Source organism: Mastomys coucha, unplaced genomic scaffold (genome assembly GCF_008632895.1).
Source record: "Mastomys coucha isolate ucsf_1 unplaced genomic scaffold, UCSF_Mcou_1 pScaffold22, whole genome shotgun sequence".
Classification (NCBI taxonomy): domain Eukaryota; kingdom Metazoa; phylum Chordata; class Mammalia; order Rodentia; family Muridae; genus Mastomys; species Mastomys coucha.
Window position 1 is genome coordinate 190,893,358 of NW_022196905.1, and position 27,261 is coordinate 190,920,618.

Genomic DNA, 27,261 nt, shown 5'->3' on the forward strand with positions numbered 1-27,261 from the left:
TGTGTCAAAACAAATAAATATATGATAATTAGTCCATAGTTGAGTTTAAAGTTGTTGATGAAGCTTTAAATTGTGTAGGACTAACTCTAATTATAAAGGCCAGAATTCCCTAGAATATATTTACTTCTGTGTGGGTGATCTGATTACAAGGCTATTTGAAAATTAATTCCTAAACGCTTTCTTGAAATTTTGTACTTGAAGAATAATCTTGTACTGACAATATCAAACTTCTAAATTAGTTCCACATACATTTTATTTTGTTCTCTCTTGTTTTATGACCATAGTTATTCTCAATGAAATTTGACTGGAATTTAGTAATAAAACCTCTCTGGTCCCTCACTTCATGGATATTAATGAGAGGGGCTTCAGAAGATGACTTAAAAGTGTCACACATTGAATGAATACCCCACAATGCATCATACTGTTCATCAGTGCTAGGTAGCCCACTCTAAAATCACAATGGATTTAGGAGAGAAACAAAGTTCTTTTCTGAAGTGTGACATTCTAGGACACAACTGTACTCTTCTGCAAAATTTTTTTTTGGCAGTACCATCCAAGGCAATACCCTACCTTGATTGACCTAGTGCTTGGATCATAAATCTGTTTCTACCCAGTGGTTGATATAATCGCTTTCAAGTAATAACCGTGGGTCTTGCTGGTATAGAATCCCAGAAATTGTATTTCTGTTTTGTTATGTAAAATAATACACAAGGATTTCAACAGAAGCTTTCATCAACATACATAAAGGTATTCTTGCCTGAGTATACTAATAAAATTATTTTAAAATAATAAATATTTAATACACGCCTTGGCTTGTTTAAAAATATGTATATATATATGTATCCCAGGGTGGCCTCAAACTCCTGGCTCTGCTTTCTTCAGCAAATCCTACTGATAGAGGGTCAGGAAACCAAACAGAAATATGTAGCAGTGGGAGATGGGGAACTGGTGATAGCAACTAGAAAGTCCTAGAGTCTCCCAGGACCCAATGAGCATGACTTTAGCCGAAATTTCCAGCAAGGGGGAGATAGAACCTTTAGAGACCATATTCAGTGGATAAGTATGCCCCCCAGTTGAGGGATTGGGACACCCACCTATCTCAAAATTTTAACCCAGAATTGTTCCTGTCTAAAAGAAATACAGGGACAAATAATGGACCAAAGACTGAAGGAAAAGCCATCTAGAGACCACATCACACCTAGGGATCCATCCCATCTGCAGACAGCAAATCCAGACACTATTGCTGATGCCAAGTAGCACATGCTGACAAGAGCCTGATATAGCTGTTCCCTGAGAGGCTCTTCCAGCACTTGACCAATACAGATGTACATACTCATAGTCAACCATCCAACTGAGCCTGGGGACCCCAACAGAAGTGTTAGAGGAAGAACTAAAGGAGCTAAAGGGGTTGGCAACTCCATAGGAAGAACAACAATATCAACGACCCAGACCACCCAGAGCTCCCAGCAACTAAACCAATAACTAAAGAATACATATGGAGGGACCTATGGCTACACCCACATATATAGCAGAGGACTTTCTTATTTGACATGAATGGGAAGGTAGGGCCTTTGTCCTGTGGAGGTGTCATACCTCAGTATAATGTGATGCTAGAGCAGTGAGGCAGGACTGAGTAGGTGGGTGAGGAAGTGCCCTCATAGAGGCAAAAGGGATAGGGGACTGCAGAGGGGAAACCAGGAAAGAGGACAACATGCAAATTAATTAAATAAATAACCAATAAAATTAATAAAATTTTAAAAATGTCTATATATGAAGCTCAATGGGAGTGAGCAGTTATTCAGATCTTCTGAAGGTCTGAGTTGAAGTCCTTAGTGCCAGTGTTAAAGAGCACAGATACCAAGGCTTTTAGCCCTAGCATCAACACTTTTGAAGATAATTATATAATTAATCTCATAAATACACTTGCCTTTAACTAGTCTTATGGAAACCTCAAAATCCTTGATTTTAGGTCTAAAGTGCCTTAGTTATTGAAGTAATTACATCAGAGAAAATTCAACACTGAAAAATCATAGAGGTGGTTATATTCAATGATTTTTGTTTGTTTGGATTATTTTTTTTATTCGAGATGGAAATTAATTTTCTTTCAGTTATTCAGAAGTAAAAAGAATAAAGGACATGTTTTTGAAAAGTGATGCATATGAAAAAGATGTTACTTCCAAACACAAATTTCCATTAGCTAGAACAGATCTGCAATATTTATAAGACAATCCAGATTTTCATTCTATAAGTCTTTTCTTTCTAGGCAGGTTGCCAAGATGTAGACACATGCCTATGACTGTGCTGCTAATGTTAGTGTTTCCTAGGTCATTATTGTACTTACGAATGTAATGTTAGAGTTATATTTATATTTCCATTTGATAGAAAGAGAGCAAATACCTAAATCTTTGACTTTATTTTCTATTAATTTCATTCACTTCAGTCTTTGAAAATATAGTACGGAAATATAGATGTGTTCAGAATTGTGTCTCTGGATGTTCCAGTGTATACTGGATTCCCCAAGCTCTTTTGCTGTTAAGTATGAGGTCTCTTCTTCATAATTTTTGCTTTATGTCCCTGCTAAGCAGTATACATAAAAGATCTTGGCATCTAGGGTATTAAACATGGGAAGATACTGATACCAAGAAGGTGCAAAAAGGGGATTAATAATGATGGAAGTTCTGATCTTGAAAGTTCAAAAGAGAATCTTTTTTTTTTTTTTTGTACATATCTGGACAAAAAGAAGAGTAGGAGGACAATTGAAATTGCCTTTGCTTCCTGAATGGGTTAGTCACTCTAAGGTATAAGAGATCAAGTTTCAAATAATAGTAATGGGGGATCTTCTAAGATTATCTTAATAAAGCCTGTGCTCTAGGCACAAAGGTGCTTTTAGTTTGTGAACTAAGATAAATAAGTCAATGACCTGATATATATATACAGTACATATATTAAGAAAACCTTAGATTCTGAAGATCCAGAGACTTCTTTCAACAGATATAGCCTTCTAAGGGACTACTGAGATACTTAGTATATATTAACATGACCCTACTCAAGCATAATAGAGAGTAAACAACAAGATAAGAAAGAAGAAAAGAAAAAGAAAACAAAGTCTGCAACACAAATAATAAAATACCATTTAGAAACTAATTCTATTAGTTCACTTCTGGGAATTCATCCAAAGAGAATAAAAGAGGATGTGAATATCTACAAAGGTGCTCATTACAACATTACTACTAATAGAGAAAAATAAAAAACAAGGTAATTGTTCAGGTCTGGTGCATGTGTAGCATTGAATGTAGAATATGATAACATTATACCAAACCACACACGAGGAGGTTGAAGCCCTATTGTAAAGCAAAATAAAAAATAAGCAATAAATCCATGTTACCATGTATAGCAAAATGTTTCTAATCCAATAAACTGAAACATAGTACTACAACATCATAAATTATTCAATGATAACATGATGTTAAAGGTATTAAATTGAACATCTGACCTCCTCAGAAAAATATTGTATAAAATTGACATTATAATATCACTCTTTGTCTGTCCTTTTGTCTTTTGTCTGTCTGCTTGTCACTCTGTCTTATCTGTGTGTGTGTGTGTGTGTGTGTGTGCATGCATGCATGTTGGGGTATGCATATACACATACACATGGACACATACATGGAATAAACAACCTATGAATAAATATTTTAGATATGAGACTCATCCTAAAATATTTTATTTTGATATTTAAATATTCTAAAAACTTATCTTAACATATTTTATGTGCATTTAAATATTCCAAAATAAAAAATTCAGGTTTTCTAAATGCTTCATTTTGATGTACTTCAGATAAAGGACAGTCAGAAAGATTCAATGTCTCAAGTGGAAACAAATAGCACCTCCCACAGACTAGGATAACTGTAAGATAGTTCTAGTAAGGAGTCATTGCTAGAGATGGATGCAGAGTATGCACATGCCTTAGGAGTTCAGAAGAACTGTTACCATGAGACCAGCAGAGGCACAGGAAGGGCAATGACTGAATGAACAAAAGATGGTTGTTTAGATAATATGCTTCATAGGGAATAAGAGCACACCAGAGAAGAAAGAGCCATAGATATAAATAACTGGTCTCCCTCCTCTGCTACTGAATGATCATTTGTTAGGTCTTCTTACTCATCCATCTGAAAGAGGACAGAGGTACAGGAAGCACCCAAGGTTCAAGGAAGATGGACCATGGTCAATTTAAAAAAGAGAGAGAATTTCAGTTTAACTGCTAAGTTGTAATACCATTTTTAAGCACAATGAATGCACCATAAAGACTCTAGTAAATCACAGGGAAATAGTGTCCCTGGTCATCTCAGCTAGTGTTATAATTGGATTGTAGGGAATTGCCTTTTTCCTTCCTAGCATTCATATCTAAGTCACTACCTTTGGTGCTGTGTCTGTAATAAACATTTTCCTGTTAAAACGGAAGCCTATTCATTCATTTTTATTTTATGTTGGAGACATGAATGAAAAATCTCTCCTAGTGATATATTGCTTTATCCATAGTTCAGTGCATCACTCAATGTTCTTTAAGATGTTGCTCCTGTCAATGAACAGACACAGAACATATACATACACATCTCTCCCCACGCCCTCTCTTAAGTACCCAGCCACTAGAGAATAAGGAACTTTAAAATGCTCATCCTTAAACTGATTAACTATTTAATACCTTTCTATTCATGGTTTGGAAATCTATGTTGAAAAGAGAGCAGAAAGATTATGAGAACCATGAGTAGTGAGTGACGTCAAGGAAACATGCTTTCTAGACTCAACAGGTCCAATGCACATATGAGCTCACAGAGACATCAAGGATAAGACCTCCTCAAGATCAAGCCAGACAACTTCCCAGATAAAAGAATGGGGATTGGTTGGAAGTCCAATACCTAGTTAAAGAGTGAATGTTGTTTCATTGCTGCTGAATGGGGGAAAATATTTGCTTATTATTTTCCCACAGAGAAATACTTCTATATCTACCACACTCAAGGGAAATACCCACACGCATGACTAATTGATAAGCATAAACTAGACTACTACTTTTTTTTTTAAAATTTGTTTGTTCAGAGAGAACATACAACCTGGAAGACAGGTTGGGGATAGATATCTGGAAGAAACTGAGAGGAATTAACATGCTCAAAATATTGAAATTTAAGAGAAGAGAACGATACCTAATATTTACAAATACATGTCCCATTGTGTTTTTAACTATCCCTAGGCCTAAAACTGGAAACTTCTATCCTCCATAAAATCTAATCTTCAGTCATGGGCTTTGAAGGCTTCTGCTTCCAGCCTCCATCTGCTAACCTAGTCCTACATTATTTCAGGCTTTGAGAATTACTGCTGAATAAACTGACTCTTTCTATCTCTTCCAGAACTCTGGATGGCTGGTTCATCTGGGCTGTTATGGCTTAAAGTCTTCCACCCTGACTGATTCCAATTGGCTTCTCTCTAGGTCTGATTGAATTGTTCTGCTTCAAAAGACAGCTTCTGAATGTCACGAACTAAACTATGAACTCAACTGCTCTACTCTGAACTGAGTTCAGTTGGATTCAACTGAACTGCATAGAACTAAATCGCACCAAACTGAATGGAATACCACTGAACTCAATTCTCTTTTACTCTCCCTCAATGCTTTTTAAGCAGCCTCTCTTTCCTTTTGTTCTCATGAGAGGTATATATATCCTATCTGTGACTCATTCTGTCAAATTTTCTGATTCATCACTTTGTCTGTCCTTCAATTAGATGCCATTGCTTGGGATCAAAACTGTATTCTAAGAGCATGTCTGTATTGCTGCTGGATCATAACTTTAGATGTGACCCCTTACCATAGAATCCATGTTGCAGGATTAAAATTCCTCTATGAAATATATTGTAGAATATGTATCTATATATCTAGCTATTTAAAAAGTAATGAAAAATATCAGGACCTGAAAAGTAAAAAGTAGCATACGTACTCTTCTAATATTATCTACATACTAAATTATGTTAAATAATGGTCATTTATGGAATGATTGGGTGATATAACATATGGTAAGAAAGAATAAAATGGTTTAATTTCACTTCATATAAAATGCAAGGTTTTTTTTTGTTTGTTTTTTTTTTGTTTTGGTTTTGAAAGACAGAGTTTCTATGTTTACCCTGGCTGTTCTGGAACTCACTCTGTAGATCAGGCTGGGATTAAAGGTATGCACCACCACTGTCTAGCAATGCAAGTATTAATAAAGGCAGCATCACAGAAGAGAAGGTGGACAGACAAGAAGACAGAGGCCTCGCATGTTTAGAAGGCCTACAATGTTTAGAAGATTACCTTGTAATCTAAAGAAGAGAGAAACATAGGGGCGATGGAGGAAGATGCCACAATGTGCAGCGACGGAGAGAGAAGGTAGATTGGAGAAAGGATAAAGTGAATATGATTAAGACAATTCATATCAAGTTTTCAAAGACTTATAAAAACCCACAATAATACAACTGATATTTTGTGCTTTGAATATTTACCTTAAGAGGTATTATAAATTTAATTGTCATAAGTTTATTATAATACAAAGTGGTTTGAGACCTTATCTTGACTTTGAATATATAAAAAGTAAAATGGATTCAGAAATGAAAAAGAAGTGTGATGGCCCTGGGAAGTTAAGTGAAAAGATCTTTTACACTGTCTGCTTGTTTGCTGATTTAGAGAGATTTGAAAATCAGCAGGACATGGGGAAGAATCTTTGCATGTAACATAAAACTAATAACTCATATTCTTGGTTTTGAAGACTGTATGTGAGAAAGGACATGATAAATGTACACTTATGAAAGTACTGGAGATATTAAATTTGCCGGATATAAAAATAAGATGGATTATGAAAACTTAAGGTTAAGAGTATACTCCTGCTGTAACAGTCTTCATAATGGATTTTGTACCCAACTTTAAATCTATAAACTTAGCTAAATTTATTATATGGCTGTCACTACAAGTATAATTCTATGCTTGTGATCATTTTGATCTATGTGATTTTTATCAATACAGGACTTAACAGTACTGTTAAAACAATCAAGTAAATAAAAGCCAAAACAAGCCATCCATTTATCTTGTAAATAAATAGTTTTATGATGGATATAATTAGTAACTTCAGATCATGAAGAGTGAGACAGAGCATTAGACCTATTAATATTGATGGTCAGACTAAAACAGAATCAACAATGTTCTGACAGCTGTTTTCAGTAACACAATTTCAATAATAACAGAAAATAGATCAACATTAAAGCTTCAGGATAAAAATGAACAAATATCAATACTTTTCAATTCTTCATTCTGAAAGCACTTAGGAAGACTTTCCCATTTAAATCAGAATGCTCTCAAGGGAATACATTTTTTTTCATAGTCACCAGAATTAAATATCTATGTCCAGAAAAGTATGACACATAGTTTCAATTTTCTTAGGTACTTTGTAAGGACCATGTAGACATAGCATTAATCAAGCAGAAGTCTATTTTTACACTGAATATCTCATAATTTGTAAACAATTTTCAGTTTTGCTTAAAAAAATTCAAACTCCCTGTCAATGCTGAGTTTATCCTGGCAAGCAGCCTGGTGGGAGTCTGGCATATTGAATCATTACCACATTTTAATGTTTTCCTCTCTCATTTTTCCATATGCATGAATAAATCCATAGAAGGAAGATGACATACTAATTTCCCTTTAGCTGACAGAGTGCTATTGGCATCTTCATAGCAGATCGAGCATCAGACACCCAGAATTAACCTCAGCTTTGCCCTTCTGACTTTGGCCAAGCAACCTCTTTCTCAAATTTCCAGTTTTATGATGAAAATCATAGCAATGATTTCTTCCATTGTACAAAAATTTTGGCTAATATGTGAAACAAATGACAAGCCTAATGATATTAAAATTCAGATTCTCCTTCAAGTTTTGATGAGAATTAGGAAGATGAGAATGAACTGGAAAATACCAGGCAGAAGTGTTAAAAGATATACTGTGATTATAGGGTAAGGTACCAATGTATATCTTTTTGATGTATTTTTATGTAGAAGAGAGGTAGAAAGGTATAGTATGAATATAGAATACAGTATGTATAGAGAAGTTTCACACTAATTGTGGACATGAAGCAACTCTGTCTTCAGAGTTGATAGTGTAGGATGAAGCCAAAATATTCACTAGGACCTCTTGCTTTTAAGATGTCATGATAAACACTTACAACATGTAAATAAAGTAAAAAAAGAGACTTTTTCAGCCATTTGCAGATATTCCACTATGATGTTACCCAGATGAGTTTGAGAATAAGCCACTGCAATTAAAAGAGATGCTATTCTGAGAAGGCTGAATCCAAGCTTCAATATGTTACATAGAACATTGGCTTTCAGGATAGCCTAAGTAAAGATATTGATGGATAGGAACTGGAAAACTAGTTTCTAGAGGACATGAGAGTACATGATTATTTCTTTTATGTTTCCATAATTTTATATGATTGTTACCAAAATAAACATGTGACAAATGGATTAATGCTACCTGACCCTGGAAGTTCAGCCATTTAAATGCACATTATTTATATGGAAAGACTTGCTGTTAATTTTGATTCTGCTTATCTCAAAATGTAATAAATAGTTATGATACCGAGAGAAAATATTAACAAAACATCTGTGAGCTCATTCACTATATAGACATTGGCAACAGAACAACAGAACATAGCTACACAGTATAGAATGGATCATTATACTATCACTTGTTTTGAATATTTTTGTATTCTAGTATGTAAGCATACCAAGGAAAAGCTGATCTACATAACAGAGAGTAAAGGAGCCTTCCATAAATATAAACCTTAATCATATGAGCCATTATGGGATTTGTGTGGTATTGGCCACACAGAACAAAAGGTTTTCTCATTGAACATAGAAAAAAATAATAGAAACATCATTTTCAGCATCTTTAAAGTTATTTTGGAAAATATACCTAGCTTGACAATTGCTTAAAATATCTCAGATATATTAGGGAACTTACTCAAGTTTTCAGAGCTATGAAACATAGCAGCCAGGTCCACAGTTTAACAATTAAGCACAAAGTCATTAAATCTGCGTGCAACATGGAAATTTCTGCCTGCTTTATCTTTGTTGCCCCAATCTACTTGGAACACTGGCTTCAACTCCTGATCATATACTCACAACACTTAACACTAAACTCATGCAAAGAAGTTCCCTGCATTTCCAGTACATCTAATGGCCACCAAGTGTGGGAATTTTGTGATTGGACTTTTAAATTTAAATTATTGGTCAGTTCCTCAACAGTTTTGTGAGCTCAGATCAAAGTAGTCTAGAGCTTTTAAAGCAACAGGAGGAGTGTTTTGAAGTTGTAAAGCACCGATAAAGTGCATTTGTTTGCCAAGTACATTTGAAACTTGACATGACAGTTACTATGCTGAACATCAGGCTGATATACCAACATTGCCTGGTGTTGAAAACATCGCCACATAAATGATTAGGCAGATGATGAGTCACAGTGTGTCAGTTTGCTGAACTTAACTCGTAACAAAATTAAACGCAAAATAATTCAGCCATTATAATTAGAAATGGGCCTCAAATATTGCAAAGAAGAGGCTTCAGAATAAAAATGTATAAATATAAGACAGAAATGAGAATCATGCCGCACCAACAAATTATAGTAAGTTATTAATAATATTAAGAGAAAGACATGTTCACCCTGAAAGTTCTTCACCAGCCTGTTAAAGGCACTAAACATAAGTTTTCAAAGAAACTGGCTTTATTCTTAGGCTACATATTTTAATGTCTCTATAATGTTTTAATTGCTTATAGGGAGTGTCGGGGCAAAAAATAACCCCATGATCTGGTCATTACTCTATAGATAATGAATATTAAAGCATCTTCAATACAAATGTCCTATTTACTTGTTAATATCTAGAGATCTTGGAAATAAACTGATTCAATTGAATCTGTTTTATGACTTAAGTAAGAGTTGAAATGTAATCAATTACTAAATTTAACATTATATATATTCAAGTAAAGAAAATATAGTTTTGCTTCAGCAGTAACTTGAGTACACAACCATTTTTAGCATTCAGAATGGCTAAAACCCAATCATACAATAAAGAAAAAATAATGAAAACCGTGGATATGACTCAAGTTACTAGTAATTTCCATGAAAATCCAATCGGAACTGAAACAAATGTGATCAAACTGAGCCATATTCCTTTGTATTTCAAGAGGTATTTCTTTCTGAAGACACCACGTTAATTAATATTTCTCATGAAGATAGAAAATGTGACTGTCTGTCCTTGTTACATAATTTCAGCATCATGCACTATAATCTAGAACTTATGATAATTAATGCTGTATATCCTTGCCTTTGAACAACAAAGCTGTCAGCCACAGGGCTTTAAAATTAATATGGTCTTCTAGACTATAAATCAGAAATTATGATGCTATTACACAATGTTTCTTGAAAGGCACTTACGTTTTAAAGGAAAACTGGCTTCTGGTAGCAATTCACCTGTTAAAATAAAACACATTATTTATTGGTAGTCAATAAATTACATTTAAAAAGTTATTTTTATACTTGTCACCATAGCAGGGCAACATTGCAAAAACTTTTTCTAATCTCATTTACTTTCTTTTCTCTGCAAAATAACCTCCTTCGTTGTAATAATTAAATGCTTTTCTGTTCAGTGTATGTGCACCAGAAACCACAAAAGCTAATGAGTTTCATGTTTGAGAGCAAAACCAGAAATTACTGTGCATATTATTCAGGTCATGGGTATAGACTGGAACATATTCTACTCACTGAGTATAATGAGAAGCAGAAGAATTAACATCTCCACCAGAAAGTTAAAGGGTTAGGTGCAGTGGACAATTTGACGTTTATCAAATAAAAATAAAGCATCACCAGAAAGGCATGATTAACATAAAATGCACTCTTGAGCATTTTATTAGTTATTTAGATTTCTCATATACGTTCTTGGCATCACTGAACTTCCTTAATGCTGGAGAGGCTTCTTTATGAAGCTTTGCGATTATCACTGAGATACAATAGGCAGAAGCATATGTTATATGCAGCAAATCAAGTACGTGGAACAGATTGCACTAGATCAATATGGCACTTAATCCTTATCGGAGGCTAGGAAGTGACTTCCTGGGAAGAGGAAAAAACAGTGGCCGCAGAACCTCTTTTAAGGGCACTTTACTTTCCATAGCATGTGAAATGTCATCTCAAAGCGGAGAGATTATGAACTGCAATTCCTCCAGGAGCATTACTTGTTGGTCCATGCAAAATTATACATGCACATGTTTTCCACTATGTTCATCATGATTTCTGGCATGGATGCTTCATCTAATTTGAGTTGTTATATATATATATGTAATACATATATATATAAGTTGCTATATATATATGTATATAGTGTTACATATATACATTTATATATATAGTTTATGTGCACATATAAATTTTTTTTTTGTTGTACTGTGAGAATAAAATCGAAATCCTCAGAAGATTGATAGCTTTTAGATACTAATTTGTAAACAGAGGAAGTTCCGGTGGGAAACTCATCTGAGTTCACTTGAGTGTTAAATTGTCAGGGTAACAAATTTGCTTCTCAATCTCACCCTAGATTGACTGGCTAATAAGATCGAGAAAGGGAGGGGTGCTCAGAAGACCTGTCGAAGCAGGTCTCCTCTACATGGACTCTTCCTGCTAGACAGAGCTTTTCCTCCAAGGGCCCCTGAGTAGGGTCATGAGCTTGTCCTGGACCACCCTCAGTCTATCCTTTCCATGAAGCATCTTGGGTTAGTACTGGCTAAGAGTCAATAAAACATTAACGACAAATGTTTGCCTTTCTGTAGAGATGACTTCTTTACCCATCTGCTCTGGTATGAACATACACAATCACAAGAATACAAACTGACAATTCCAGGTTTAACACTGATAATTCCTGGAAATGAATTTTCTTAACAAATAGATAGACAACAATTTAGTTGCATCTGTTATCCTGTTACTGTGAACTTTCTACCATATCCAATTATGATTGTCACTTTAGCAAGCTAAAAGGTTTTCTCAGTTTTCTCCTTCTTCGTGTGGCTTTAATCTTCCCATAGATATCAGTATATTTCTTTCTCTTGAACAAAAGTTTCCATAAGAGTCCAAAAGCTTCATCTACTGTGTGGCTATATCTCTGTGTATCTGTCCAAGTCAGCTGCTGTGTGGAGCCTCTCAGAGGATAACATGCCCCTGTCTGCAAGCATTAGAGAGTATCATAAATAGCGTCAGGGATTGGTGCTTGCCCATGGAATAGGTCTTAATTTGGGCCAATTATTGGTTGGCCATTCCCTTAATTCATGCTCCATATGCTGTGCCTGCATTTCTTGTAGATAGGATAAATTTGGGGTTGAAAGTTTTTTGGGCGGGTTAGTGTCCCTACCACTCCACTGGAGTTTCTATCAGGATACAGGAGGTGGCCTCTTCAAGTTCCATTTCCCAAATGTAGTGAGTCACAGCTAAGATCATCTATTGTGGGCACCAAAGGGAATAGGAACTCCACAGGAAGACCAACAGAGTCAAGTAAACTGGACCCTTGGGGCTCTCAGAGTTTCAGCCACTGGCAAACAACATGTATGGGCTGGACATAAGCCTCATGCCTCATGTGCAGCTTGACCTTCATGTGGGTCCTAAACAGCTGGAATTGGGGCTATCCCATAAACAGTTACTGGCTCATGGAACATGGTCTTCTAACTGCTCTGCCTTGTCTGGCCTCAGTGGGAGGAAGTGCCTAGCCTTGCGTAGACTTGAAATGCTAGGATTGGGGGAATCACAAGGGGCCTCCATCTGCTCAGAGGAGAAGGAAGGGCATTGGGGGAAGGGTTGTGGGAGGAATGACAGGGAAGGAGACACTGAGTAGGATATAAAGTTAATAAGTAAAAACAATAATTTAAAAATAAAAGGAAACATATATAAGTAGCCACAATTCTACCCTTGTAGACATCATAAAATGCATGTGAAAATGCTTGACAGGATTCCCAGATTTGTTACAGGAGTCACAACCGTATGAGTTCTACAATCTCATTGAACTCAGACAGTGTCTCTACACTGTCTTTTCCTCCCTTTCTGAATTTAGCCTCCCTATTTCAGTCTCAAGCCTAGTCTCGGCTCATCATCAAATAAATATGAACTGTAAAAGTTCCCTGTTCTATTTAACTCCATTTTCATTAGCATGCATTCATCTCATAAATGAGATTATCCACAAAGATATTTTCTTTCTTAAAAATGTTTTTATTAGACATTTTCTTTATTTACATTTCAAATGTTATCCCCTTTCCTGGTTTCCCCTTTGAAAACCCCCTATTCCACGCCCCCCTACTTCTATGAGGGTGTTACCCCACCCACTCACTCTAATTCCCCATCCTGGCATCTCCAACACTGGGGCATTGAGCTTTCACAGGTCCAAGGGTCTTTCCTCCCACTAAAGTCCAAAAAGGTTATCCTCTGCCACATATGCAGCTGGAGCTGTGGGTCACTCCATGTGCACTCTTGTTCATCATGTGCTTTGGACATTTGGATCCCCTTCTATACAGAGACTTTTTCTTCTTTTTTGGTATATTCTCTACACATGTGAGGAAAACATGTAAGCCCTCTCTCCCTCACTTCATCCCTCTTCTTTCCTTTCAACTCTCTTCTCCTATCTCTGCACAAAAGTAATTTCAAAATGGATCAGAGACCTGAATATAAGACCTGAAACAACTCTTGAACCACTAACACTATTTTGAATGTCTCTTTCCTCCACAACTGAATTCTCAGTTGGGTCCATATAGAGTGTACTCATGATCATGTGATCAATTTTCTTCTTCAAGTAGTGGGGACATGTTGTGATCTCATGTTTGCTTCAGGGTTGAAAGAGGAAACATAAAGTTGACTCCCTAAACCAGGACACTTTTGAGATATAACGAAAGCAATAAGGATACAGGACATCAACACAAAATGATCCAGGATTGGACTGTGTATCAGTGCATGTCCTTAACTACCTGTTGGCGATAACTTATCATCTACATTTAATCCTTAAACATATATCATAGGAACAACTGAGTAGTATTAACTCTAAACACATTCAAATAAAACCAACAAGCAATAAATTTAGACTGGTATAAAGTATCAGATCATAGTATAAATTAATGGCACCAAGGAAATCATATCATAGCATCTTTCCTGGGCAAGCCTCTGCTGATATTTCTCTGCTTCTTGCCATCTACTCTCTCACCAGCAACACATTCACCTTCATTATCTGTTCTTAGCTAAAATTTGTAGCAGCTAACATTTAATATTGTACCTAAATGCATGATGATGTCACAGGCATGAGAAGCATAGACAAGGAATAGATGATGCTCAGAATAACATCAGAACAGGAGTAGAACAGAAGTAGATGCTTAGAAATTAAAAGTCCTTTCTATCTCCTTGGCAATAAGATCAGCTAAAAGTCCTCTGGGAAAATTTTAGTGTAAGGTATTCAAAAGTTGAGGCTCCAAATGAATAATCTGTAGAGATAGTTCACAGAACAACAGTTACATATGTACACTGGAGTTCCTAACTGATACACTATTCCTTTTCGATGTTTGTTTCTCGGGATGGGGTGCCTACTCATTCTAATGTATGTGGGTATGCCTGCTATACATACATTATTAGTTGTGTAAGGTAAATTACCAATTTTTAATGTTTGGGGTTGAAAAAAACTATTATTTTTGCTGTTGCTCTCAATCTTGCTGCTGTTTTGTTGTTGTTGTTGTTGTTGTTGTTTCAATTTATTCAGAAAGTTGGAAATAAGTGGGAGAAGGCCAAGCACACAGGGAAACTTCATAGTCTAGACTACTACCAAGTAGACTTTTTTGAACAAAAATGTAGAAGCCCTTGCAGAGAGACAGGAATTCAAAGATGTAGGTCAAGGTAATTACAGTGTGTCAAGGTGTTCCAAATTATTTTAGACTGAAAGAAATAGAGTATCATTTTAGTACAAGAACAAACTCATGATTTTCAAAGTCATAAGAGAATTATAGAGAATGGAAACCATGATAAAAACCAGACCTGCTTAGGCATATTGGCACAAGACAGTAATTGCAATGGTAGGATTCTTAACTGTCACTATAGCAATAACTTATAAAACAGTGGAGTTCTAAGAGATTACAGGGCATAGTTGATAGATATTTTGACTATCTAAAACAGAGGTTTAAAGAATATATTTTTGAATATATCCCAACTTTTGGCCTGAAAGATTAATGGACCATTTACCAAATGAGGAGTATAATAGAAAGGAGAATAAAATAAAAAAAAATAGAAAATGTTGAGTTTATGCTCAAATTTTTAAGAATTAGGATTCCAAAGTCTGTCATTTTCTCAATAGTTGTATCAACACAGTGAATATATTTAGATATGTGGTGAGCCAGCTATGATTATATACACTGTATTATATTTAATATAATATTATATACTAGTATATACAGAGAAAGTGAGGAAGAGGATAGATATGTAGGTAGATAGATAGATAAATAGATAGATAGATAGATAGATAGATAGATAGATAGATAGATAGATAGATAGGTGATAGACAGATGGTGATAACATAGATTTATCCAAATTTGTAATATAGGAAATTAATATGAAGATTGTTTGCAGATATTACAGTGACTATAAAGGAAGGATAGTACTCCTGTTTCCTTTGTTTAAATGCCATTACTCACAGAACTGATGTTGTAATTTAGAAAACTTGTAGCTAAAACAATGATTTCTTACTCAGTAGAGCAATGATGACATTTATCTTTTTGATTATGTAAAATAGTTATACAGTTTAGATTTAGCGAAGAAGACAGAAAAACCCATTAATGTACATTTTATCTAACCTTGGTGCAAAATCCTTTTGAAAATTAATCAGGAGTTACTAAATAACTCGTCACAAACCAAAATGTAAATGGATATGTAGCTCTGCCCTCTCAGTCCACACTGATTTACTCAATTAAGGAACTAAAAACCATGTCCATGTCTATGTCTATTTAGATAGAGGACAGCGGATATGAAGCATGAAAATGAGCCAGGTGGCTCTTACAGTTGAATTGGTTATCTAGAAAGACACTCATATTCAAATTTGTATTTTCACTTCTTTTTTTTTTCAGTTTGGGTTCTAATGTTTTTTTCTTAATGTAAATTTTTATTTATGAAGTTCATGATTATCAGGTGAGTCCACTGTAGCAGAATCTAAGGACTCTTAATCCTTTTGTGAAAATTACCATACTTTTCATAGTTATAAACAGCAAGTGTACCCCTTTGATAGAAAGGACAATTAAAAGAATTTTGAAATCACTTTTTTTTCTTAAATTTTGATTATATCAGTTTATTTGAATTGTTAATCATCACCAAACTTAAAAGATATTCTGAAATCAGAGCATGCCATGTAATGTCTACTTTGCTTGTTGCTAGAAATGGACCATTAACACTGCCAAAACTCACTGGTAGAATAGTTTATTTCTTGATTTTCATTCTCCTCTACTCTAATATACAGAGACATGGTAGTTTATTCATCTAAAGTATTGCATTCTCATAAAGGATAAAAAGAGAATTTGTCATGCATATCACAAAGCAGAAATATTAATTATCACTGAAGTTAGTGAAGGGTTGAGATGTGGTTGATTTTGTAAAGTGAATGTCACTGAGATAGCTTGTAGAATTTTAAAAAGTTGCACAATATAAAAGTATTTGTCTTTTCAAAAGTGTAAACTTCTTTTAAAATTAAATTGTATTACATGCATCTAAAGAGATTATGTATAACACATTTTCTGTATTCATTCCTCTGTTGAGGGGCATTTGGGTTGTTTCCAGTTTCTGGTTGTTATAAATAAGGCTGCTATGAACATAGTGGAGCATGTGTCCTTATTCCATGTTGGAGCATCTTCTGGGTATATGCCCAGGAGTGGTATAGCTGAGTCCTCTAGTAGTACAATGTCCAGTTTCCTGAGGAACCACCAAACTGATTTCCAGAGTGATTGTACCAGCTTGCAATTCCTCTAGCAATGAAGGACTGTTCTTCTTTCTCCAAAACCTCGCCAGCATCTGCTGTCACCTGAGTTTTTGATCTTAGCCATTCTGACTGGTATGAGCTGGAATCTCAGGGTTGTTTTAATTTGCATTTTCCTGATGACTAAGGATGTTGAACATTTCTTTAGGTGCTTTTCAGCCATTCACTATTCCTCAGTTGAGAATTCTTTCTTTAGCTCTGTACCCCTTTTTTAATAGGGCTATTTGATTCTTTGGAGTCTAACTTATTGAGTTCTTTGTATTTATTGGATATTAGCCCACTATTGGATATAGGATTGGTAAAGATCTTTTCCGAATCTATTGGTTGCCATTTTGGCTTATTAACAGTGTCCATTGCCTTACAGAAGCTTTGTAATTTTATGAGGTTCCATTTGTCAATTCTTGATCTTAGAGCATGAGCTATTCATGCTCTGTTCTATTCAGGAAAATTTCCCCTGTGCTTATGTGCTCCAGGCTCTTCCCCACTTTCTTTTCTATTAGTTTCAATATATCTGGTTTTATGTGGTTGTCCTTGATCCACCTGGACTTGAGCTTTGTACAGGCTATAGGAGTAGATCGATTTGCATTCTTCTACCTGTTAACTGTCAGTTGAGCCAGGACCATTTGTTGAAAATGCTGTCTTTTTTCCACTGGATGGTTTTAGCTCCTTTGTCAAAGATCAAGTGGGCATAGGTGTATGGATTCATTTCTGGGTCTTTATTTCTATTCCATTGATCCACCTGCCTGTCACTGTACCAATACCTTGCAGTTTTTATCACAATTGCTCTGTAGTACAGCTTAAGGTCAGGGGTGGTGATTCCAGCAGAGGTTCTAATGAATTTATGAAATTCTTAGGGAAATGGGTGGATCTGGAGAATATCATCCTGAGTGAGGTAACCCAATCACAAAAGAACACACATTGCATGCACTCTCTGATAAGTGGATATTAGCTCAGAAGCTTAGAATATCCAAAATACAATCTAAAAACCACAGGAAACTCAAGAAGAAAGAAGACCAAAGTGTGGATGCTTTATTCTGTCTTAGAAAGGGGAATAAAATATCCATCTAAGAAGTTGCAGAGACAAACTATGGAGCAGAGACTGAAGGAAGGACAATCCAGAGACTGTTCCACCTGGGAATCCTTTCCATATTCAATTATCAGACCCAGACACTATTGTGGATGTCAGCAACTGTTTGTAGACAGAAGCCTGATATAGTTGTCTCCTCAGAGGCTTAGACAGTGCCTGACTAATACAGAAGTCGATATTCACAATCATCTATTGGACTGAGCAGAGGGTCCCCAATGAAGGATGTAGAGAAAGGACCCAAGAAGCTGAAGGGTTTGCAGCCCCTTAAGACAAACAACAATATGAACTAACTAGTATCCTCAGAGCTCCCAGGGACTAAACTATGAACCAAAGAGCACACATGGTGGGACTTATAGCTCCAACTGCATATGTAGCAGAGGATGGCCTAGTTGGCAATCAATGGGAGAAGAAGCCCTTGGTCCTGTGAAGGTTCTATGCCCCAGTGTAGGGTAATTCCAGGGCCAGGAAGTGGAAGAGGGTGGGTTGGTGAGCTGGGGAAGGGGAACAGGATTTGTTATTTGTTTTTGTTTTTGTTTTTGATATTTTTTTTCAGAGTTGTAACCAGGAGAGGAGATATTTGAAATGTAAATAAAGAAAATTTCTAATTAAAATATAATTAGATATAGATAATATAATCTAAAAAAGATTATATTACAAATACTAACTTGAGATTCATTGTACCTAAACCTAAAGGCATCTTAATACTTAGTTTACTGACCTTGTTAAGCAATATTGTTTTTTGCCCCTGGATATATTTAAGACTAAAAAAGAGAAAATCATATTCACTATTATATTAAACTGTTGGGAAGAATAACTGAGTTTATATTTGTGGAGTTGTTAGAATATTGGCATTTCATTATCCTCTCATATTTATCAGTTTTTATAATATCTGAAGCCAGTCTACTTTTTATTTTAGCTACAAAATAATCAAATGATACATATAATTTTACCTTATCATTTTTTAAAGAAGAAATAGCACATTAACTAAATTACATAGAAATAGTCAGAAAATAAGTTAGCATGAAATATATGAAAGGCAGATAGTTATCTCAAATTATATATAGAATAACAGAAGCATGTTGGATAGAAAGACATGGGACAGCAATATGTTGCAGCTGGCATAAAGGTAACACTCTGTCCCAGTAAGTGGCTTATAACACATTCAGAAAGTAAATAGAAATAATACTGTATTGGCAACATAAGGTTATTTCTATAAAAGGATTACAAGACAAGAGAGATTTGGAGAATCATGTTATTTTGAGCCAAATGCAAACAAAGTTCTACAAAGAACAGCCCTTACCATTATCATATATTCATCTACAAATATGTTTCTAAAGTAGATTTGTTCACATTTACAATCATTCCCTCTGGAGTAAGTTACAATGCCAGTATTTTTAATGGCTAGGGCCTCATACCTCATTATGTATACTGCTGAAAAGTTCAGTTAGCTAATACGGATGAGTGTCATCCAAGTACAGGAAGGGCTATGTTGGGCCCTGAATTTTGTCATGTTGAGAATGGCGACAGAGAAAGAACAAATCTGTCCTAAGCACTGTGGAGATTAAAGAAAAAATCAACATATTGCAGCACCAGAGGGTGACAGAAACCATTTTATTTTGCATAGTCATGGAATTTTCTCAGAATATGTAACAATTATTCTAGGATTAAAATACATATGAAAAGAATCGGTGTGTCTGGAAAAAGTTGGTAGCACGGCATTGCAGAATGAGTTGAACACAAGAGCAAAAGTCTGAATAAAGGAATGGAATTTTGGAGGCTGCAAGGAGAAAGGTGATTCAGAGACACACTTATAAGTGAGATGTGAAGGATGGCCTGAGAAGCGTTCTTCACCTTGGAGACCACTTTCTTAGAACAAATGGTTAAGAGTAAATATGATAGCAATAGTGATGTATTCAGATTTTTCTTTTATAGTAATCCTTTGGGAATTATGTGAATGGACAGCCAGTGTCAAAGGAAAGAGAGGGAGGAAATTAAAAAAGAAGCCATTGAAGCAGACGAAGCAAGAGGTGGTAGGAATGAAGGGTTGTGATTGACATGGTGGCCTCAGTAGTGATAAGGCTAGAATAAATGATGGAGGATCTACCAAAGATTGGTGATTTGTGGGAAGAGAGCTATTAAAACCAGCTCCTAAATTTCAGATTATGTAGGCATTTTTCCAATGTATGAATGAAAAGAAAAAGCATACTTGGAAAGGTGGGTAGAGATTTATATTGTAGCAAGTATGAGGACCAGTTATACTTCATACACTGCTATTGCATAGATAGGCTTATAGTAGATTATTCAATGTGATAGCATATTTTGTTGGTTTACTTCTCAACCCCAGTGCTACTGATGCTTGGCGGTGTGGGGGGTAGGGTGGCATCTGTGTATGTCTGCAGTGTAGGATATTTCTTATTTACTGTTTCTGTTTAAATAACAAAATTTTGCACTTATGGGAAACAAAATATTTCCAGACATGTTGAATGATGAATGGGGAAGGAAGAAGAATATATCTGTAACTCAACTTGAGAATTCTTGAATTACATATTTAGATATTTAAAGATAAAACTATAGCCTAGTATCTGGGCAAAAATAAGTCTGTCTATGAAAAGAGAAAAAAATGAATAAATGGCTCACTTCAGGGGTTCTAAACTTAGAGACAGAAAAGGAAAACAAGAGCTAACAAAGATCAAAAGGCCAGATTTTTGTGAAATTTTGATGGATTGAAATCATGAGGAAGTTGTTGACAGTGAGAGAAAGAATTCATGAGTGAATTACATGGGATTCTCATTAGCTAAATACAAAGAGAAAAACCACTCCCAGATCCAGTCAAATTATACCTGAACTAAAAACAATTATGGAATAGTCAAAATATAAAAATTCCTATAGTGATGTATTATGTCAGCAAATTATTTGACATGGACAGGATTCTAGTAATAGATAGTTTTAAGTATCAGATATATGTTATGATATGTTTGAGGCTTGGCTTTATATGCTAGTACACAGAAGGTTAGATGCCAGCCTCTACAAATGATTACACTTAAGTGGTAGAGTCCTCTTGAGGTTGGTCTCTACTCCAATATGCTTGTTTCCTTACACTTATAGAAGCATGGCTATTGTCTGAATTGCCAATTGTGAGCCTGGATTGAGAACATGCTGACTGCAATGTTTACATGATGGTACATGGTTCATTCATGGTCAGGTACACCTGACTTCAATCCACAGAAGACAAGTAGTTACTCATTCCCTGATCATTTATACTGAAAACTTTCTTGTTAAATATCTTAATTTTCTAAACACTTGTAGAGGTGAGTGTGTGTGTGTGTGTGTGTGTGTGTGTGTGTTTAGTCATTCCTATGTTTTATGTGTGTGTCTGTGTATATCTTTATATGTGTACCTGTGTGTGTGGGAGAGAGAGAGAGAGAGAGAGAGAGAGAGAGAAGCAGATATAGAGAGAAGAGGAAAGGAAAGCTTCATTTTCAAAATATTTTACATGAGAAACATGACTCTTTGACATATTACAAAAGTTCATGCTACATAATATGGTTGTATTTTCATTAAATACTTTAAAACCCAAAACCCTATATAATTTTTTTAACCTGGGGCCACCTCCTAGGAACCTGAATATCAAAAACTTGCCTGTAAATAATTTGAGAATCAACTCCAAAAATAAATAAATAAATACATAAATACATAAATAAGTGCATTAATGTTAACAAAACAGATAGGAGCTCCAAATTATAAAAGTGTAGGTTGTGGTGAGTTGGTTTTCAAAACATAATTAGGAGAAAAGCATTACAGTGTCATGTAGATAAAAACCTAAAACATTATTCTTTTGTACAGAAAACTACTTTCACCTCTCTTTAGGGTCATAATGATGTTCTTCATTGAATGTGGATTTTCCAAAACAAAATGAGCTGCCTGTCCTTGTACTGCTTGTTAAAAATGCTTGTGGTAAAGTGTATTTGAAAATTATTTTGTATACTGAAATATTTCACAAATATTTTATATGTATAGCACATTCCAAGCTATGGAAATATCTTCCTAAGTCTTGGCGAAGGAATGGCTTTTTTTCCCCCTTAGCACTGTTATTATCTCATGGGAAATCCTTCAGTGATGGCTGCAATCTTGTATTAAATTACATGTGGAATATTCTTGAAGAGATCTGTAAATTCAGTAAAAGGTTTGAGCTGAGATGGCGTAAGCTAAATGAAGTTAGAGTCAATAGAGTGATGTGAAAGATCCTGAGTGTGTAGCTGAGGACTTGCCTCATTTGCTTGAAAATTATAAGAAACAGTCATTCTTTCAATTCAAGACTACTTGAAATGGCACGTTCAGAGAGTTGAGAATTTGACAAGTTCTGACAAGCAATTACTAAATACAAAAAAAAACCAAAATATTGCAAAATTTTGTTAGCAGTATCTTTGCATAGTTAGGATAGAGTTTAACCTTATTTTGAATTTATGTATTTTTTATGAAGTTATTACCTTAATATTTTAGAATAGACCCTCAGCTTCTCAAATCAATTTTGAATTTCTGCACACATCCATATTCTTATATAAGCAAATATGAAGTAAAATTCTAAGAGACCAAATGTGGTTGAGATAATTATCCTAAATCACCTATATTGACATATTTTCCCATTGTCCATTTAATTAGCAGTTACTATTGATAATGTCTAAGTGTAAGATGTATAATTACTCCCTTCTGGGTTCCTAGCTGTCCATTTTACCCATGGTTTTCAATAATTACTGGTTCCTTCCCTGTTCAATATGTAGGAACATTCCTTCTAAAGAGCAGGATTGTGCATTGCCTATTAAAGTTATTGCCAGCCTCTCAAAAACTGAAGTAAATGCTTTCACAAATAGCACTTCCAATGAATAATGCTGAAATCAGACTTTTTTTTTTCATTCCAAGTGCCTCAAGTAGTTGGCTCCTTTCCCATCGGTTACTTTGTAACTGTGAATATGACAACATGACGGTGATTCACAGATGCCAAAATATGACGAGCAGAGCAAATCTGTGTTCCAGATGTGATAAGGTGAGGACAGCAGAACTCGAAGCCCCAGGTGATTTCCATGAGGACACCTACATACAGCAGGTTCACTATCTATACCATGCAGCCGCCAACTCTAATAACCTGGTCGGATGAGCAGCTCAGCTAGAAATGCAAATGGATGAAAAAAAAAATGGGTTGCACAGTAACATCTTAAGCTGATTTGAGAGATGTTTGCTTGAAAGGCATATGCCTCAGCCTTGGAGAATGCCTTTTGTTATGTTCAACACACAGCGGGCTAGAACTAAGAAAAATAAATAGAAATCATGAATGCCTTTTGAAATTCCTTCACCAAGCCTGCAACCCTATAAGCAATGCAATAACAAGTAAAATAACAGCTTGTTTCTTGTTTTTCTATCATAATATTTGGAAACTTATTTCAAATGTACATATGCTTCATAGATTAGGGGTTATTGTTACACATCTAGGGGACAGAAAAAATAGATTGTAGAAAAAAATAGATTGTGAACATATATCATAGAAACAGCCATCATACATTCATAGAGAGCACTTCTCAGGCTTGCACTGCAGAACTCAGAAATAATAGAATCACAAATTATACAAGATTGTCATTATTACTTCTACACATACATCTATGAATATTTGACTCATACATTCTGACTTCTGCCAACCTTGATTGTCAGCTTTATTCATGAGAACCCATTTATGGCCCAAATTTATACTTAAAGCTCAATCTTTTTATGTTAAATCCAAGAAAAAGGTTTTATTAGACATAGTACATTTTAGGTGAATATTAGAACAATATTACCAGGATGATGATAAAATTAAGGGTATTTTATGGCAAATTCCCATTCTAAACATAGTGATCAATATCAAGTTTGTAAATAAAAGCAAATATATCAATGTTTTCTTTCTAATGCCAAAATGTAATGACTTTGCTTGAATGTACTTACAGACTTTAACCACAATGGCACAAGTTTTGGATTAAAGTCACATAGATTTCTGAATTTTTAAAACCTTTCTTTGAATGAATATTGTGGGGAGCTGCAGCTGCCACCCTATACATATATATTGAACACCTGATCTCCGGCCTGAGCAGAGAGCATTGAGATAAACAAGCCTTGTTGGAAAAGCTGTGTGCCTCTAGTTTATGATGCAAGCTGGCATGATTTCTCGTAGCCTATTATGCTTTGCCACGTAGCCGATGATGATTGGGACCAGGGAAAGTATTTAACCCACAAAGGCTGGGGGCTGGAGGAGTATTGAGTAAGTATGTAGTATAGTAAGAGAGAATAAGAAGTAGTGAGTAAGTATGTAGAATTAGGGTTGGTGATGGGTTAGGAGAGATTTAGAAGTAAGTATGTAGAACTGGGGCTGGTAATGGGATAGGAGAGAAGATGTAAATATAGAAGTAAGATGTAAGGACAGATGTAAGATGTAGAATTAGGAATAAGTATGTAACTAATAAGATGTAACTAATAAGATGTAAGTAGTAATAAGTAAGATGTAAGAAGAAGATATAGAAGAATATAAAAGAAGCTAGCTAGCTAGAGAAGAAGTAAAAATGAAGGTTCCTGATTAAACTGCATGGAGAAGGGCTTGGTGTTTGCCTCCTTATTTCTGCTGGACGGGTAAGGCAGCCAACAGAATATAAACAGAATAGTGAGAAATTTGGAAAATAATTTTGCAAATTACCTAATACAAATATAAAATAAATTTTAACATAAATCATTTTCTAGTTATTTTTAAGAATATCCTTGTCACGTTTTGACGATAAGCTATAAATAGATTTCAAAGTTGTTTTCAGATGTCAAGCTGTCTTTGCGAAAGAGACTTGCTTGTTTGCCATTATTATATTTCAAGAAGCATGGGCAATGCTAGTCACTTAGTTAAGAAGATTTGGAGAATCAATTCATGAATCCTACATGAATTGATGTAAACTCAAAATTTGAGAATGATTCTAAACATTTTACAAGCTTAGCTGTGCAAGTGTAGTAATTCATGAATATAAACTTCCAGAGCTTAAGTGAATAATACTTTATCTAGCAATAAGGAGGGTCATGAGGAGTGTGTCCAGAACAATCAACCTAAAGGAATCCAAGTGGGTGTGTTGTCTTAACTGCCAACTATATGAATGACAGGTGGATGTGGCATCTCATCTGTAATTCCAGCCTCAGAAATCAGTCTTTATATCCCTACAACAAATCTGACTAACTAGACTAACCATATATTGTTGAGCTATGGGTTTGACTGAGAGACTTCAACTCAATGAATAAACTAGTAGAACAATTGGGGAGGGTGTTTTCCTTTACAGCAATGCTGGGCCTCCACATGCATGTGTATACATGTACAAATGCACCATTATATAGTGTATTCATATACACACTAAAACTTGCACACACATGTGTATGTGCATGTACACACACACACACAAACAAAGAATAAACAAATTATAAACTATTGTATATACTTTATTATATAAGGTAACTAAGATGATTTTCATTTTGAATACTTTTAAAGAATTGCTTAAGATATTTATTTCATTTAATAAAAATTAGGAATGTCATAAAGGGTTAAATACGTAATTACGTAGGAAACAGTTTCAAAGTGAATGAATTGTACTTATTTGTAGTTCTATTTATTCATTGTGATTCTATGAGAAAAAAACACCAATAACAACTTGTTTTTCATAACAGGGTGTCTCTTCCCAGCCAATATGAACCCTGAGAAACATTTATCTGTGTGATGCCCATAGCATAATGTTCACTAATGCATGCATCTATATAATCTATTTTAAATAAACATGCTATTACTCTTACTAAGTGTTTTCTACATGATAAAAACCACTAAGCTCTGTTTAAATATAATTTCACTTAAATAGGATTCTGATATCTTTATTTTACAGATAAGAAGTTATGTATTCAGATAAGCAACTACTTTCCCAAATTAATAATCAAAGAGACAGGGGAAAGGAGCTTTTTTGGACAATTAGGGAAAAACACTTAGTGCTTCTGAGCTAAGGAGAAGAAGAACCATTAAAAATAGATGTACTGGAAGTCAAACTTAAAGAGATACAAATTAATAAGGATTTAAGAATGTAGTTCTTCTGGATTAGCAATATTTTTTTTCAAAAAGTGTTTGAACACCGGCACCAGTGTGACAAATAGAGTTAGAAGGTTTTATTAACAAATAAGTTATGTGGGGTATGAAATAATGAAACTCTCATGTTTTTAGCTTGAAAAGAGATAGGAACAAGGAGAGAGATTTCAGAGACAGTGTGTGGCCTTTGGGAGTTTGGCTATGACGAATGAAGTCTATACATTGAGCTCAAAGCTTTCTGTTGAAACATACTAAATCAAAGTACATCAGGATTTTCATTACTTTTTCACATAAGACATATTGTTTCTGTCTATATGAATTCCTAATTACCATCATTGAAAGATTCTATCTTGAAAGGAACATCCTTATACACCCAAAAGAACTTCATTAAGTCCCCAATATTGACCAGATTCACTAGTACCTCACAGCACAATTGCATATAAACAGTAAGGACTTCTGAGAGTCACTCTCAGAAAAGCCAAGCTACAAAGAATACATTTAGACAAGTCAAGCTGCACAGACTCTGAGACCACACCAGTTGCCTTAAAGAAGCAAAAAACAGACAAGCACATGGAAGTGTTTTAGTACCTGAATCACTTGGAAATCTTACTCTCTAACTTATTGAGTGGCCTGAAGGCTATGTAATGTGCTGCCACCTATACTGTAGTGGACTTCAGTGATCCAGCAGTCTTTAACTCATGTATGCTTCTTTAAATAAGTCCAATTGTACACATTGGTCCACCAATTTTGACTTTGGTGGTATCTATATTTTGGACAGGTATGTGACCCTTCTCTCTGGTATCATAGGAGTGTGTGTGTGTGTGTGTGTGTGTGTGTGTGTGTGTGTATGTGTATGTGTTGTATCTCCCAAGTAAAGTTTTGTCACACAGTGATTGTATGTCCTCATTACATACATGTATATTTAATAACAGCACAAACTCTAAATTTGTGAAGTGTTCTTTTTTTTTTTTTTTTTT

General features: G+C 35.0%; 1 long non-coding RNA gene across 2 annotated transcripts in view; it reads right to left on the reverse strand.

The window, feature by feature from the left end:
- LOC116069267 overlaps positions 1-27,261 on the reverse strand; it is a 1,149,691-nt gene that overhangs the window by 640,776 nt on the left and 481,654 nt on the right. For both annotated transcript variants that reach the window (XR_004109948.1, XR_004109947.1), the window contains exon 3: positions 10,493-10,528. This is a non-coding gene — a long non-coding RNA (uncharacterized LOC116069267). The remainder of the gene's footprint in view (positions 1-10,492; positions 10,529-27,261) is intronic.